General features: G+C 43.8%; 1 long non-coding RNA gene across 4 annotated transcripts; it reads left to right on the plus strand.

Annotated features, from left to right (window-relative positions):
* Nucleotides 1–5,383: 5,383 nt before the first annotated feature.
* Nucleotides 5,384–10,391, plus strand: LOC140698015 (uncharacterized). Of its 4 annotated transcripts, XR_012075371.1 has the most exons (6): nt 5,384–5,465; nt 5,644–5,890; nt 6,016–6,071; nt 6,159–6,358; nt 6,938–8,165; nt 8,368–10,391. It is a non-coding gene; the product is annotated as an uncharacterized lncRNA (long non-coding RNA). The 4 variants fall into 4 exon arrangements; XR_012075368.1 differs by having other exon boundaries at nt 6,016–6,358; XR_012075369.1 differs by having other exon boundaries at nt 6,016–6,358; nt 8,061–8,165.
* Nucleotides 10,392–17,513: the final 7,122 nt, after the last annotated feature.

The raw sequence follows: 17,513 nt of genomic DNA on the forward strand, positions 1-17,513 counted from the left end.
CAATCCTGTTCTCCAACACTTGCAGCCTTTTAATACTTATTAAATTTAACATATCTTCTATTTTTCTAAATAGGAGATGAACTTCAACCTCCTTTGCATTGGCCACCCACATCTTCTAAAGTCATAATGTTACAGACACAATAAAGGGAACCTTACACAAACAGAAAGAAAGCAGAGGTTTTCAGTCTCATGGTTATCACAGAGGTTTTTTCTTGTTTTTTTGTTTGTTTGTTTGTTTTAAGAAATGTACTATTAAAGACATCTATGGAGGAGAGAGTATATAGTTCAATGGTAGAGTGCATGCTTAGTGTGTACTAGGTCCTGGGCTCAATCCCCAAAACCTGCATTTAAATCAATCAAGCAATCAAATCACTCTAACTACGACCCCCTTAACCAAGATACCTATAGCGCAATGTGGTCCCTCAGATTTCATTGTTTTCAATGAAACAACACACACACACACACACACACACACACACACTGAGTATGGTCAATTTTTAAAACTTCCTGATGTTTCAACAGCCTCACAAACAGACTGAACACCAAATGCACCAGTGTGATAAGGCTGACACGTCTGCCTTCTTGCCCTCGCATGCCTGTCTCCGTCTGTGTCTCTCTGGGCCTCCATGCTCTCCTCCCACCTGGCCCCTGGGTCTGCATCTGCCCTTCCTCCTCTAGGACCTGTGAGTACAATAAATTCCTTAATTTCACACGCCTCCGTAAGTGTAATTTCTTCCGCCGTGTTGGAATGATCCTTAAATATCCCACCAGGGGGACTTACTCCTCCTCTCAGAGCAAGATCGGTGACAGGGACGTGAGGACCTAAACCCTGGGGAAAGTCCCCAGGAGGGGCCCTCGGATGCGCACGGCACTCACTGGCCCTCCCGAGGGCTCCCCGACCTGGGAAGGGTCAGGCCGCCCGGCGCCTCCACCCCACCGCATCCCTCTTAAGGCGCTCTTGTCCACCGGCCCCCTTAGGGGATGCCCTGGAAGAAGAGACCAAGGCTCACAGCGGGCCCCTGCGGACCCCTAGAAAGGACCAGATCCAGCAAGAAGGGGGCGGGACTCAGCCGCCTAGAGATAAAAGCCATTTTAAAAGATTTGCCACTTTTTTTTTAAAGACCAGAAAAAGACTTTTAAAGACTCAGCCGCCTAGGGATAAAAGCCATTTTAAAGATTTGCCACTTTTTTAAAGCCCAGAAAAAGACTCATTATCCTGTGGTCGGGGCTTCCCCAGGGAGAGGCTGCTTCTTAGAGCGATCAGGGCCCTTCCTCCTCCCCCTTTTCTGCTTATAAACCGGAGACAGCAGCTAAGGACCACGGCTTCAGGAGGTTAAAAGCTTTAATTTGGAAGAAGAAGAAAAAAAAGAAAGAAACAAACAAACAAAGAAAAAGAAAGTAAAATAGAACGTCACTTTAGGCAGCTGTGAGCTTAAGATTGTGTGGGAGGGAACTCTGCGAACTCCAGGTAGAGCGAAGATAAAGCTCGCTCTAGGTTACTTACTGACTTAAAAACAAACGCCTAGGTACAGGAGAGAAAAATAAAAGGTAATTAAATAAATAAATTAAATCGTGTGTTTATGTATGTATGCATGTGTTATAGTGTAAATATAAGTGAGGTAAAACAAGTTTCCATAATTGGATACAATTGGAAACTCAACATTTATATACTAAAAAACTCCTATCAAAAAGTTAACATTTGCTAACATGCACCAATTGACAAAACTTTCTGAACTTAATACTGGGCTCAACTTGTAGTTCTCTCTGGGATCCCACTAAATTTAAATCTTGTATGCCCTGTAACCTCAAGAAAGAGACTAAATAGAAAGTAGAAAAAATTGGTAATTCCTCACTTTAACTGGAGCCTTGCCTAAATTTTCCATAGTCATAGTACCCACTGCCCTAAAACATTCCACACTGGGCAGAGACACTCTAACATAATGAATAATAAAGTAAAATTAAATTAAAGCTTTTGACACTTACAGAGTGGCTTAATAAATGGGACCTCATGAACATGCGGTTAAAATAATTAATATGGCCCAACAGGGACATATATGATGGCCGGAAGTTTTCCAAGGGCTTCTTTTTTTTTTTTTTAACTATTCAACATTTTTTTATATTTTATTTGTTTATTGTTGTTATTCATTGTCTTTGGTACTGGGCGAGGTAATTAGGTTCAGTTTAGAGGAGGTACTGGGAATTGAAGCCAGGACCTCGTGCATGCTAAGCATGCGCTTTGCCACCTGAGCTGCACCCTCCCGCCAAAGGCTTCTGACAGAAGCAGTTGCCCACCTTGGCCTTGGGCTACACCCCACTAGAGCCACAATAACTTTGCCCTTACAGTAAACCCTCCACCTCGGCCATGCCCATGACTGCGTCCCCTAAGGCACAGGCTGGACACAGGACATTTTTGCATTTCTTCCTTTGATATTAGGGATTCCATTATGTTCTTGAGCTTCCTTAAGAGCTTACTTATTTAGTAAGTCAGACAGAAAGAGGCGAATATCATATGATATCATTTATACGTGAAATCTAAAAAAAAAATGATACGAATTCTATTTACAAACCAAAAGCAGACTCATGGACACAGAAAACAAACTATGGTCACCAAAGGGGAAAGGGTGGGGAGGGATAAATTAGGGGTTGGGGATTAACAGACACACACTACTGTATATAAAACAGATAAACAAGACCGACTGTACAGCACAGGGAACTAGATTCAATTTCTTGTAGTAACATATAATGGAAAAGCATCTAAAAAGAAAAAGCATATATGTATGTGTATGTGTAACCGAATCACCTTGCTGTGCCCTTGAAACTAACACTGTAAATCAATTACACTCCAATAAAATTTTTTTTTAAAAAAAGCTTATTTAGCCTTTGACCCTGGAATATTCCTTACTCTCTGCTAAAATATCCGCCCCTACACTCCCATGCCTTAATCTGGTGGAGGCTGCCACTATCTGTGCCATTCCAAAAATTAATGGCAATTACTGTTTCCTCCAGGAAGGATCTGCCTCTTATCGGTCAACCCCTTGGCCCCCTAGGGAGAGGATCGCCCACTTCCCAATGTCTTTTCCTATGACCCCCCCAGCTTTCACCACAATCTCCAACCATGACCACCACAGCCACCCTTTCCCTTTGGATAAACACACCACCACATGCTCATGGGCACATTGCGCTCTAAGTAGTGGCATCTTTGGCTTCCATTGTGGCCCAAACTCACAGCACCTTGCATATTTTTCTTTGCTGACACCCCCCCTAGTTCTTCCCTGGTGAAACCACAGCCCCATGTGCAGTGGGTGCCCGGAGGACTCCCGCAGTTCTTCATCCACTGAGTTCCAAACTCTTATCATGTGCTCACAAGACATTTCCTTGTTGTCACCCTTATCAAAGTTTACCTAGAGTGGCGAAGTCAAGCCGTCCCACTCACCTTTAACATCTCTACAACCCAGGTGACCAGTGGTGTCCCTCCCAATCAATGTTGTTAACGATGCTGAGGTGTCACAGGTTGGATTGCTTTGTAAATCCCCTAAACTTCAAACTTCTCTGATGTGTCGATGTCCCCACAAGCAAGCTGGGAGCACTCGGCCCAGATGAGGTGCACCAGTGTGATAAGGCGGGTCCCTGTCACAAGTTCCTTTTCCTGCCCTTCCCTGACCATGGCCCAGGGACATGCAAACACTCCAGTGCAACCCCTAGGCCTTTTGCCTCTGGATTCCCCTCCTCCATGCCCAATAAAGCCACTTGCCGGGGGCCCTCACTCTCTCTCTGGGCTCCCCATCTGCTTGGTTGACAACAATCCTTGGGCATCCTGAGTGGGGTGCAGTGCTCTCGATCAGTAGGACATAGGAGTATAGTAAATCCTTTAATTTCACATGCTTCTGCAAGTGTAATTTCTGCAGCCCTGTTGGGATGATCCTTAAAATCCCAGCAAAAGGGACTTCCTCCTCCATTTACAACACACTGGCACACTGTGAATCCTAAGCTGCCATCAGACAGTAGGTGTACACTCAGTAGTTAAGAGCTGAGCATGCCCTTCTCTGTCTCATGAGCAGTGTATTTACATCAGGAAGAAGACTTCAAAGAAGACAGAGGTTAGCAATCAGGCATTCCTGGATCAGGAAGGTGAGAAGGACTGACTATTTCAGGAATCCTCCGAAAATATGCCTCCTACCTGTATTATCAGGGCTCATGTCGCAACCCAAGGAGAAAGAAATAATGAAATTTCCACACAGCATTAATTAGGTTGCCCAAGGAATATTCTACTTGCCTTAAAATCTGTTGTTTTGCCTAGAAAGAAGGTCCACTGCCAAATTACATTCCCTGTGGGGACAGGGGCTATCATGGTCACAGAATACATAGGGAAAGGGGGCATTTTATCCCTAAGATAAAGGTTCGGGCCACCATGAGGTCACCTCCTTGCTTGGAGGTGATTCTTATTTCATGTCAGTGCAGCCAGCATCTCTCTAAAAGGACTTGAGACTACCTGAGAGAAAAACCTTCGCAAAGTCTTTAAATGACGGACTGCTATTGACGGTGACTAAGTAATCCACCCAGAGAGAGGAGGCAGGAGGGGCTGGGCAAGGCACTCGGCGACCCCTGAACAGGACCGGACGGAAATAACACGTGGGAGGAGCCAGAGCGCCTAGGAAGTGAGGACGGAAGCGGAGGACAGGGCGGGGCTCTGTCCCCGGCCAACCGGGGGTTTTGTCTCCCAACCATGATTATGTAACAGCCTTGAAGAGGAAACGAAACGGGAGAAGACGGAAAGGAACTGCCAGAGCGTTCGACGCGACCCGGGGGAAAGTGGAAAATCTTCACTCAGCAAAGCCACGCACGGCACCTAGCGGGTCACCATCAGCCTCCGTGCACGAGGAAGATCACGGAGACAACGGGCAGCAACCCAGGCGGGGACAGAGCAGAGCGGGGCCGGGGAGGGCGCCGTGCGAGCGGCCGGGGAGACGAGCCCCGGCAGAGGACCCGGGGAAGGGGCAGCCGGAGCCCTGGCTCGGGGGCCGACAAGGAGCGCGTCAGAGGCAACGTGGGGCCGGGTCCCGCCAGGCTCCCTGGACGCTGCGAGGATTTTGCCTTTTCTCAGAAAACTGCGAAGCTTTCCAGGGTCTTAACCAAAGGACCGCCGTTTTCTGTCTCATACATCGAAAGCTCGGGAGTTCACTCTTGACCGTTCTTCTCTCTTCACCTGTTGCGCACTTCAGTTAGTCGGCGGCGGAGACGCAGACGCTCACGTCGTCTCCTTTCACAGCCGGAAGCAGTAATCCGCGCCGTCCCCGCACGCCTGCGCGCGCCGCCGGCGGTTGCTTGGGAAATACCCCGAGCAGGGTCAACAAAGCGGACGAGGCGGGGGTGGGGGTGGGGGTGGGGGTGGGGGACGGACACCTCAGCGGCAGAGCGCCTGCTTAGCATGCATGCGGCCCCGGGTTCAATCCCCAGCACCTCCACTAGTAAGTCAATAAACCTAAACCTCCCCCTGAAGTTTAACAAACAACTTTTTTTAAGTTTAGGGGCACTGAATGCAATGGGCACTTCCAAGCCGTTTAAAAGTCATCCTCTAGGATCTTTTAATGCGTTTAGGCTCTTCCTTTTCTTGAAATTGATTCTGTCCTCTCCCCTTACTAACAGGAAACCACCTGTCAATAGCTCGTTTCCTGATCCTTTTGTAAGATGCTGTTTCTCTGCCCACATCGTGAGGGATACTTCTCTGGGATCTGAAGCACCGTGGGTTAATAAACTTGGGAGAAGCCTCATCACAGAAGCACGCAATCCACTGACATCGTCTCCTTGGTCTGTGGCGTCCCATCACCCAGACCTCACTACCTTTCTGCTCGTCTCCACGTGACAGAGACACTGCAGCGTCCACGGGTCACAGGCAAGTTTCCCTCACTAACGTTTCTCACGGCTCCTTGGGAGAGCCTTCCAATCACTAGCGGTTGTTTCTGCTAATTGGCAGAAGTGACGCACGTTTCCCAGAGTTATTTTCAACTCCCCTGGCAGGCGCTGTCGTCACCCCACCAGGCGACGGGATAATCACAGCTCTGCAGGGAGGCGAGGTCAGAGAATTGCAAATTGTGTCTTGGGGCTCTGCTGTCTCCCACCACCCATCCTCTGATTGTTTTTTACTGTCACCACTGGTCCAGCCTCCTGACAAAAGAAAAACATTTTGGATGACTCCCTATAAACCAGTCCAAGAGACACAGGCTCAGAAGAACAAGGCTCTGTCCTGGGGTAACAAGCAAGGTTTACCATCTGGAAAAGTAACTCAGCATGCCAGCGCTGGGACCGGTACGGACACAAGCCTCCACACAAACAGGAGGGACATTCCGAAGAGAGCCCGCAGGTAAGCAACTCCACGTCCTCTCTGCCTCCTCCGATTTCAGGTGGTGTGACCATCAGTGTTACTGCTTGTCGGTGTGGGACAAGCCAGGGCAGGGATCTGGCTTTCTGGTTCCTTCGGATGACAGTTCTGCAGTTAGAATTGCAGCCTCTGCTGTCAGGGTCAGTAAGAGTCACACCGCTGTCATCGCCGTGTGTGTGACGTGGGGTGGTGAGAGCTTTAGTGAGTTCTCAGACCGTGAGCAGCCACTACGCACTCAAATGACAACTGTTAGTGTGTGCACGCTGATTTCTCTAAGCCCCCAATGTCATTCAAGGAGACAGTGAGAGCTTCTCTGTGAACAATTCTCTAATTTTTGGTTAAAAACAAATTTTCTTGAGAAAGGAAAAGTCTTCAAGGCAAAGGTCACTTCTTGAATGCAAGTTTCAGAGAGCAAAAGCATGCAGTGTCTTCAGCAAACAGTTCTAGCACTTCTCATCTGTTCTCTGCTTCTCATGGGTGGTTTCTAATCTCCCTCTGTGGTGTGTTTATTCACATTCTGCCTTTACCGTTTCCTCACCCGGAGCTTTCCATTCCTTCCAGAATCCCTTTCCTCGCTCTGTTGATGAAGAGTTGAATTTGTTCTCTCTCCCTCTCTGTCTCTGGAGCAGAGGAAAGGGAGAGGTGTATGCTGGTACGTGTCACAGTTGCTGGTCTAATTATCCTTTAAGTAATTTCAAGTGTAACAACTCAGAAAGAGCTTGGTCCGCACGAGGAACTGTAATATTCGAGACTCACTGTGTAACACTGGACCTCCTCCCAGTGATCATGTCAGGGGCTGATCTGGGTCTCTATTTACGGGTTCTACTAATGCCTTTAACATTAACTTACGACTATTCAGGTGATGCACTTTTCTTGTCTTCATTGTTCAAGGCTTTTATGGAGATAGAAGGATGGTATAAAATAAGTATTTTTAATGTTTTATATTAGCTGATGCTGAAGTATGTAAAACCTTGATTTTGTATCTATTTTGCTTATATTGGGGTATCATTAATTCTAGTAAATTCTGAATTAATCTCTACATACAAAAAGGAGTTAATTATATTGTCTACAAATGAAATCATTTCATGTTTTTGCTTTACAGTATATTACACTTTAACTTGCATGCCCTGTTGCTTAGGGGAGATCTTAATGTTTCTGAGTATTTTCTGTGACAGTGGCCATTGTACAGTTGTACCTGAGTGAAGCGGGAGTAAATGTGTGACCTCACCATCCTTGTATAGAAAGGAAATTATATTGACTAATCCAGTTTGTTTGTGCTGACTCATTTGGGTACCAGACTACTATGAAACAGTTCATCTGTATTCTAATTTGGATTCCTGCACTTTCATGCAAATAGAAGACTGCCCTATGGAATGATTACTTAATCAGCAAAAGGACGTCTGACCAAAGCGCTGTGCAGAAAGATACTGTAACACAAATAGAACAGAAAATGGTATACAAGGCCAAGATAAATATGGATGTGAACTAGCAGGAAACCTAAGCAACTCATGTTATATGAATACAAATATGTGTATATTACCCTAACAACAAGTATTCAAATTCAATCTTCTAAAATTAAAGGGTGTATTTTTGTACCAGGCATTTCTGAGGGGGGAAAATGATTAGTGCTAAGCAATGGACTTAACTTACCTCGATAAAATACACGACTGGCGTTTCTTTCTAGGGTCCACTGTCCCCAGACACACTTGCTGTTCTCATGACTGAATGCCATCCAGGAGCCTGACAATAGGACTCATCCTGGTCTCTCTGACCGGAGCTGGGATCTTAGGTAACGTCTGGCTCCTCAGTCGCTATGCCTTCATTTACTGCACTGAGGGGAAGTTGAGGCATGTGGATCTGATTCTCAAGAACCTGTTTGTGGCCAACTGTTTAACACTTCTCTCTAGAGGAACTCCTCAGACACTGGTAGCTTTGGGGATGAAGTTCTTTCTGGATGATTTAGGGTGCAAACTAATTTTCTATCTTCACAGAGTGGCCAGAGGAGTGTCTCTTGGCACTACCTGTATCTTGAGTGGCTTCCAGGCCATCACAGTCAGCCCCAGCCGACACCAGTGGATGAAGCTCAAGGCCAAAACCCCCAAGTACATTAGGTTTTGTGTTATCATCTGCTGGACCCTTTGCATGCTGGTACATGGTATTGTTCCTCTGCATATCACTGACATGAGCGAACGCCAAAATCACACAAAGAGAATGGATCTGGGGTACTGTTCTGGCACAGGTATTGACAGAAACATATCTTTATTGCATTTAGCAGTATTTTCTTCCATTGATGTGTTGACTTTGGGGCTCATGTTTTGGGGCAGCAGCTCCATGATGTCCATCTTGTACAGACACAAGCAGACTGTTCTACACATTCACAGCACAAAGCTCCCTCCCACACGCTCAGCTGAGACCAGAGCCACCCAAAGCATCCTCACTGTGGTGAGCACGTTCTTCTTCTTCAGCTCCTTGTCCTCGTTCTTCACCTTCTACATAGCGTGCTCTGACGAGCGCGGCCAGTGGCTGGTGAGCGCCAACACCCTCATGGCCGCGTGCTTCCCCGCCCTCAGGCCCTTTGTGCTCATCAGCACAGACCCCTGGGTGTCTAGACTGTTTTTTTTTTTTTTTGCGTGCTGCACAAAATAAACTATTTCCATAAACTGGTCAGATCACTATAAATGTTAGAATGTATGTTTCTGAATACTGTCCACTTATATAGTCACCCTTTGCTCCATTATATTAAGCACTTACTATGGCCAAGTCAGACTGTGGACAGAATCAGGAACAAGATGGACTGAGCCTGACCCTAAATTACTTGTAATTTTGCCACAGCAGGTGCCAAACGAAAAAGGTGCTCTCATTTCTACTCTGCAGTGCTCACCTCTCACTAGGGGCACAGCGGAATGGGGTACTTTCCTCACAGTCTGTACTCCATTCAAATGAAAGGAAGGCACTTTTTCTTAAGCATTCTGATTTGGGATTGGCATGCGTGTCTTAAGGATATTTGACAGGACATACGTGTCTCCTTCCCCATCTCTGCCAACAGTATATTGGCTTAGCAGATACTGCGAATCTATACAAACTCACTGTAAAGAGTCAGGGAAAACAGGTTTTTCCCTCCACCTTAATAAAGGAAAACACTGATACTGAAAACTTCCCCAGTGTGAGAAAGGGAACAGTCACCCAAGTCCCGGAAGCACAGAGAGAGCCACATGGGATCAACCCAGAGAGGAGCACACTGAGGCACACAGTCATCAAAGTGACAAATACTAAGGATAAGGAGAAAATATTAAAACTAGCAAGAGAAAAGCAACAAATAACACACGAGGGAACTCCCATAAGGTAATCAGCTGATTTTTCAGCAGAAACTCTACAGGCCAGAAGGGAGTGGCACGATATAGTTAAAGTGATGCAAGGGGGAAACTTACAACCAGGAATACTCTATCCAGCAAGGCTCTCACTCAGCTTGATGGAGAAATCAAAAGCTTCACAGAAAACAAAAGCTAAAAGAATTCAGCACCATGAAATCAGCTTCACAACAAATGTTAAAGGAACTTCTCTAGTCACCAAACTGTAGAGAACAAAAAGAAAGTTAAAAAAAAAAAAAAGACCTACAAAATATTGCTTTGGCAATTTGGGGTCTTTTATGGTCCCATACAAATTTGGAATTGTTTATTCTATTCTGTGAAAAACATCGTGAGTCTTTTGACAAGGGTTGCACCGGATCTGTGGATTGCTTTGGGTAGTATGGCCATTTTGATAGTGTTGATTCTTCTAATCCAAGAGCACAAGATCTCTTTCCATTTCTTTGCATCATCTGCAGTTTCCTTCATCAGTGTTTTACAGTCTTCAGAGTATAGATAACCTCCTTAGTTGTTTATTTCCAGGCATTTTGTGGGTTTTGATGCAATAGAAATGTTTATGCCAGTTATAAAATTCTGGTTTTTGAACTGAAAAAAAAAAGTGAATGAACAGCTGCAAATGGAAAAATATCCTTCTTTCTTATGGGTGAGTTGTATTCCATTATATATATATATATATATATAATGGAATATATATATATATATACACTACATTTTCTTTATTCATCTAGTGATGTGCACTTAGGATGCTTCTATATCTTGGCAATTATAAATACTGTTGTTGTAAATAGTGGGGTGTATGTACCTTTTGAATTAATGCTTTTGTTTTTCTTGGATATATGCCCAGGAGTGGAATTGCTGGGACATATGGTGGTTCAGTTTTTAGCTTTTTCAGACTCTCCATGTTGTTCTCCACAGTGGCTGCACCAACTTGCATTCTCACCAACAGTGCACATGGGTTCCCTGTTCTCCACATCCTTCCAGCGTTTGTTATTTGTGTTCTTTTTGATGATGGCCATTCTGACAGTTGTGAGATGATGTCTCATTGTGCTTTTCATTTGCATTTTCCTGACGTTAGTGATGTTGAGCAACTTTTCAAGTTTCTGTTGGCCATCTGCATTTCCTCTTTTGGAAAAAAAGTCTGTTCAGTTCTTTTGCCCATATATTTAAATGGGTTGGTTGGTTGTTTGCTTGATTTTTAATTGAAGTACAGTTAATTTAAAATGTTGTATTACTTTCTGGTATACAACATGGATGGACTTGGAGGGCATTATGTAAAGTGAAGTAAGTCAGAGAAAGACAGATACCGTAAGATATCACTTACATATGGAATCTAAAAAAATACAGCAAGCTAGTCACTCTAACACAAAAGAAACAGACTCACAGATGTAGAGAAGGAACTAGTGGTGACCAGTGGTGACAGGGGAGGAGGAAGAACAAGATGCAAGTGGAGGATTAAGAGGTACAAACTATCAGGAATAAAATAAGCTACAAGGGTGTAATGTGCAGCTTGGGGAGTAATAACTATAAATGGAGTATAACCTTTAAAAATTGTGAATCACTATATTGTGTACCTGTAACATAATGTTGTACATCAACTATACTTCAATTTTTAAAAATATGATATTGTAAAATAAATACATAAATAAAAAAGAAAACAAATGACACAGTCAAGACTATAAAAAAGAAAGACACCTGCACCCCAGTGTTCCCAGCAGCACTACAGACAACGGCCAAGACATGGAAACAACCTAAATGTGTGTTCACAGATGACTGGAATATTACTCAGCCATAAAAAGAATGAAATAATGCCATCTACAGCAACATGGATGGACCTAGAGATTATCATACTAAGTGAAGTAAGTCAGAAAGAGAAAGATAAATATTGTATGATATCACTTATATGTGGAATCTAAAATATGATAAAAATGAATGTATTTACAAAGCAGAAATAGACTCACAGACATAGAAAACAAACTTACGGTTACCCACATGAAAAGGAGGGAGGGATTAACAGATACAAACTGCTATATATAAAACAGATAAACAAGGACCTACTCTATAGCACAGGGAACTGTGTTCAGTTTCATGTAATAAAATATAATGGAAAGGAATCTGAAAAGAAAAAACATATTTGCAAATAAATATAAAAATAATTATTATATGCGTTACATCTCTCTGGTAAATGAGAAAAAGTCTTCCTTGCCATAAATCACGTTACCATGAAAACACGACAATTAAAAAACCCACAATAAAATCAGAATGATGCTATTATGTCCCAGCATGGCTGGCCCTGTGGAAAAGAGAAGTGAGCAAGAGGTGAGCATTAGAGCCTCAGCGCTACACTGAGATTTCCTCCCAACAATACCCGGGAGGGGACGAGAAAGGGAGGAGAGGACCAGCTTCTCAGTGTGCCCACCGACGCTATCTGATGTCATGTCTGTGAGCCCTCCAAAATCACCCCTTCACCCTTGGGGGACTGTGGTCTGGGCCTTAGAATAAACAGGCGTGGCTGTGAAGGCACCAGGAGCCTTTCCGCCAAGACGTGCTGCCACCTTGACCCCCATCAGCACCTTGTCAGACCTGCAGCGACACAGCGGGAAGAGCTGCTTTCCACACCAGGTGGTCTACGCCTCACCACACTTGGTCCACAGGGCTGTACAGCTGTATGTGTGCCCCACACAGCAGGTTTCGGGGATCCCTGTTACGTGCCTGTCCCACAAGTCTCCGACAAGAGTCTGTGGGTGTGTGTCCCATACACTATGATGCATCAATACCCCCCTTCTCTCTGAGGTCCCTGGTGTGTTTTACATACATTGGTTGTATGTGTTTCGAGTCCATCCCACACCTACTATTCTGTGGATGTGGTGTGTGCCTGTGTGTGACCGGCTGTGTTGACGGTGTCGGCATCCCACATCCATTGCGCGTGATCCGAGTGCATGTCGTACACTGCAGGGATGTGCTGAGAAGTGCCAGTAACACACGCCTGTCACACAGCCCCCCCAGAATGTGTGTATCTCCAGGTGGCGCCACAGTGCCCTCACCACACATCTGATACATAAACGTGCCACTGTCACACACCTGCCTGCTGGGACCAGGCCGCAACCACTCGTCAGTATCCACTGCACAGGAAATCTGGCAGAAGACTCAGCACGTTAACAGTAAGAGGGGTGCAGTAAGCCAGATCTACAAGCAAACTGTAATGAACACACGGCTCACGACTTCAACTGGTAAATAAGAACAAAAAAGAGGTTAGTGGTGCCAACAGGTTAAGACTTACAAGATACACATTTTGTATTCTGATTGCAATGATAGGTATACCTTAGACATACCATTGCAGCCTTGGTTCCAGACCACCGCAATAAAGCAAATAATGCAATAAAGTGAGTCACACAAACTTTTTTGGTTCCCCAGTGTACATGTTGTTTACACTATACTGTAGTTTATTACGCATATGACACATATCTTTTTTTAAAACCCTCATTAAAAAATACAAGCAGCTAAAAAATATTAACCATCATCTGCGCCTTCAGCAAGCTGTAATCTTTTTGCTGGTGGTGGGTCTTGCCTGGATGTTGATGGCTGCTGGCTGATCAGTGTGGTGTTTGCTGAAGGCTGGAGTGGCTGGGGCAACTTAAGACAACAGTGAAGTTTGCCTCATTCATTGACTCTTCTTTTCAGAAATGATTTTGCTGTAGCGTGCAATGCTGCTTAACAGCACTTTATGCACAGGAGAACTGCCTTCAAAATTGGAGTCAATCCTCTCAAATCCTGTTGTTGCGCTGTCAACTAAGTTTAGGTAACATTCTAAATCTCTTGTCATTTCAGCAATCTTCATGGCATCTTCACCAGAAGATTCCACCTCAAGAAACCACTTTCCTTGCTCATCCATAAGAAGCAACTCCTTACCCATGAAAATGTTATCACGAGATTGCAGGAATTCAGTCATCTTTGGGCTCCCCTTCTAATTCTCTTGCTATTTCTACTACATCTGCAATTACTTCTTCCACTGAGATCTTGAACCCCTCAAAGTCATCCATCAGGGTTGGAATCAACTTTTTCCAAAGTGCTGTTAGTGTTGACATTTTGACCTCCCCCCATGAATCACAATGTTCTCAATGGCACCTAGAATGCTGAGTTCTTTCCAGAAGGTTTGCAGTTGACTTTGCTGAGATCCAGCAGAGGAATCACTATCTATGGAAGCTTTAGCTTTACAAAATGTATTTCTTAAATGTTAAGACTTGAAAGTCAAAATGCTACTTGATCCACAGGCAGCAGAAAAAATCCTGTGTGAACAGGCATAAGAACATTAATTTCATTGGATATTTCATTCAGAGTTCTCGGGTAAACAACTGCATTGTCAACATTTTGAAAGAAATCTTTTTCTCTGAAGCAGTAGGTCTCAACAGTGGGCTTGAAATATTCAGTAAACCATGTTGTAACCAGCTGTGCTGTCATCCGGGCGTTGGTGGTCCATTTCTAGGGCACAGCAGAGGAGATTTACAATAGCTCTTAGGGCCCTAGGATTTTCAGAGGGTAAATGAACACTGGCTCCAACTGAAAGTCACCAGCTGCATCAGCCCCTCAGTCAGCCTGTCCTTCAAAGTTTTGAAGTCAGGTGTTGACGTCTCCTCTTTAGGCATGAAAGTCCTAGATGGCATCTTCTTTCAACAGAAGGCTGTTTCATCTACACTGAAAATCTCTTGTTCAGTGCAGCACCTTCACGGGGCGTCTTGGCTGGATCTCCTGGAGAACTTCCTGCAGCTTCTGCATCAGCACTTGCGGCTTCACCTGCACTTCCATGTCATGGAAACCACCTCCTTCCTTACACGGCACGAACGAACCTCTGCCGGCTTCAAGTTTTCCTTCTGTAGCTTCCTCACCTCTCTCAGCCTTCACAGAATCGAAGAGAGTCAGGACCTTACTCTGGATTCAGCTTTGGCTTAAGGGGCTGCTGTGGCAGGCTGGATCTTCTATCCAGACCACTGCAGCTTTCTCCAAATCAGCACTAAGGCTGTTTCACTATCTTATCATTCATGTGTTCACTGCAGTAGCATTTTAAATTTCCTTCAAGAACTTTTTCTTTGCATTCTTGACTTGGCTGCTTGGCACAAGAGGCCTAGCTTTTGGCCTGTCTTGGCTTCTGACATGCCTTCCTCATTAAGCTTAATCATATCTAGCTTTTGATTTAAAGTGAGAGACATGCTATGGCTCTTCCTGTCACTTAAACACTGGAGGTTACTGTAGGCTTATTAATTGATCTAATTTCAATACTTTTGTGTCTCAGGGAAGAGAGGCCCGAGGAGAGGGAGAAAGACAGGGTAACAGCCAGTCAGTGGAGCAGTCAGAACACACACATTTCTCGATAAAGTTCACCACCTTTTATGGGTGCGGTTCGTGGCACTCCAAAACAACTGCAACAGTGACATCAAAGATCGCTGACCACGGATCACCATCACAAATATTATAATGAAAAAGTCTGAAACACTGTGAGGATTACCAAAATGTGAGAGACACAAAGTGAGCAAATCCTGTTGGAAAAATGGTGCCGAGAAACTTGCTCAATGCAGGGTTCCCACAAACCTTCAATTTATAACAAAAAAACACAGTATCTGTGAAGCACAGTAAAACAAGGTATGTCTGTAGTCTGTCTTCAAGAACAAACACACTTTTGAGAAAACTCACAAAATTCAGCATGGATAAAATATTTATCACATTTTAAAATATTTTTATTTTCTGTGAAAAAGTTATTGTCACTATCAAAAAACTCTTGCATTTTAGAAAAACATTTTCAAGAAGCTATGCATTAAACAACATGACATCTGAGTTTATAAGTAACACAACCCACTAATGTGCATGAGAGATGAAACAAGAACAATTATAAATAATGATGGAAGATGGGGGACCCAGAAGATAGTCTTTTCCACTTTTGTATATATTTGAAAATAGCCATTACAAATGGTAGAATATATCCTATATCAGAAATCTTGTATGTCGAAAGGATGAATTTAACATTGAGTAGGGGAGGGTACAGCTTAGTTGTAGAGTGTGTGCCTAGCATGCACAAGGTCCTGGGTTCAATCCCCAGTACCTCCAATAAGTAAACAAACCAACCTAATTATTCTCCCCACAAAATTTAAAAGGGTGCAAGGAATAACCAATCAAAAAAAATTAAAATGGCACAAGGAAACGTTTATGCATCAAAACATCAAAATTTCTGATGTTTGAAATATGTACATAAAGTCAGTTATATTTCAGTTAAACTCTTCTAAGTCACAAACACTCAAACATCGTCACTCTCTATTCATTCCTCTCTGTTTCACAATCTGTTCTCAGGAGTGTGGCTGCTCTCTCCGCGTGAGGGAAACACAGTGATGTGCTACTGCCGCTCTTCCCAGCTCTGCGCACTGACACGTTGGGAGTCTGAAATGGGTCATGGTAGAGTACTGACACCAAAGAAACTGCCAAACATCACAAACCAGGGCTTGATTTACACTATTGTTAAATGCAATGTATCAGATGTCCACACTTAGAAACGTGATGGAGAATGTTAATAATGTGTTTGGTATATGCGTCCATTACACTGTGCACGCCACCAAAAATAAAGAGGAAAAAATGACGGATATTCTTCCAGTATACAAAAACAATTATTCCATGCAGCAAAGAAGTCACTCACACCATTGAAGAATCAGTAAAATTCCAACATGTCTTTCTTGTTTCTTACTGTAACTAAAAGGCAAACAGCCAAACTCACAAAATACAAAACAGGCCAAATACAAGAAGTATCCTACTAAAGAAGTTATGTGAGCAGCAAACACATGACATAATGCTCAGCAAATCCTTAGGGAAACGCAGTTAAAACCATAAATGACCAACACACACTTATTTTGAAAGGGTAAAATTCAAAAGTGACCTTATGGGGGGTGGGAGGTGTAGCTCAGTGGTAATGTTATGTGCTTAGTGTGCATGAAATCCTGAGTTTGATCTCAAGTACCTCCATTAAAAATAAATAAAATAAGATAAACAAACAAACCTAACACCTTTTGCCCTGCAAAAAAAGTGACCTTAGCAGATATTAACAAGGGTGTGAAGGAACTAGAATTCTCACACTCTGCTGGTGGGAATGCAAAAAACAAACAAACAAGAAACACAACCATTTTAGATCAGTTTGGTAACTTCCTAAAAAGTTAAATATCCACCCACAGACTCAGGCACTGTATTCTGAGTTATCGATAGAAAAAAAATGAACCATATTCATGTAAGTAATTGAAAACTAATGTTCATATCAGCTTGGAAATACACTCCTTACCATGATGATGGTATCACGAGTATATACATGTGAAATCTTATCAAATCGTACACTTGAAGTGTATACAACTTATTCTACGCCCACTGTAACTTAATGCAGGTTTAAAACATGGTTCATTATAAAAATCTAAATCCCACTTTTCAGAAAATCATTCTGTATTGACTCCACTATCTCACTCCTTGTGCTTTGAGGTACAGTCTCTCCTCGGTGGCAGGAAATACTGGCAAATAATGAAGGCCATTTCCAGCTGAGTCAAGAAGACTGCTCGCTAAACCAGTTACCTCTCCATCCTTCTGCTGCCTGCATAGCAGTGGCCTTGAGGTGAACGGCTCTGAAAGGCTGCAGGGATCCACACAACCCTTACTTTGTCTGCCGATGACTTCACAAGATAAGCACACCTGGAGGTCCTGACACCTCCGTACACACTTACCCTGCAGTCACTGTCAGCAGGACGTGCGTGCCTATT

Source organism: Vicugna pacos, chromosome 9, assembly GCF_048564905.1.
Source record: "Vicugna pacos chromosome 9, VicPac4, whole genome shotgun sequence".
Classification (NCBI taxonomy): domain Eukaryota; kingdom Metazoa; phylum Chordata; class Mammalia; order Artiodactyla; family Camelidae; genus Vicugna; species Vicugna pacos.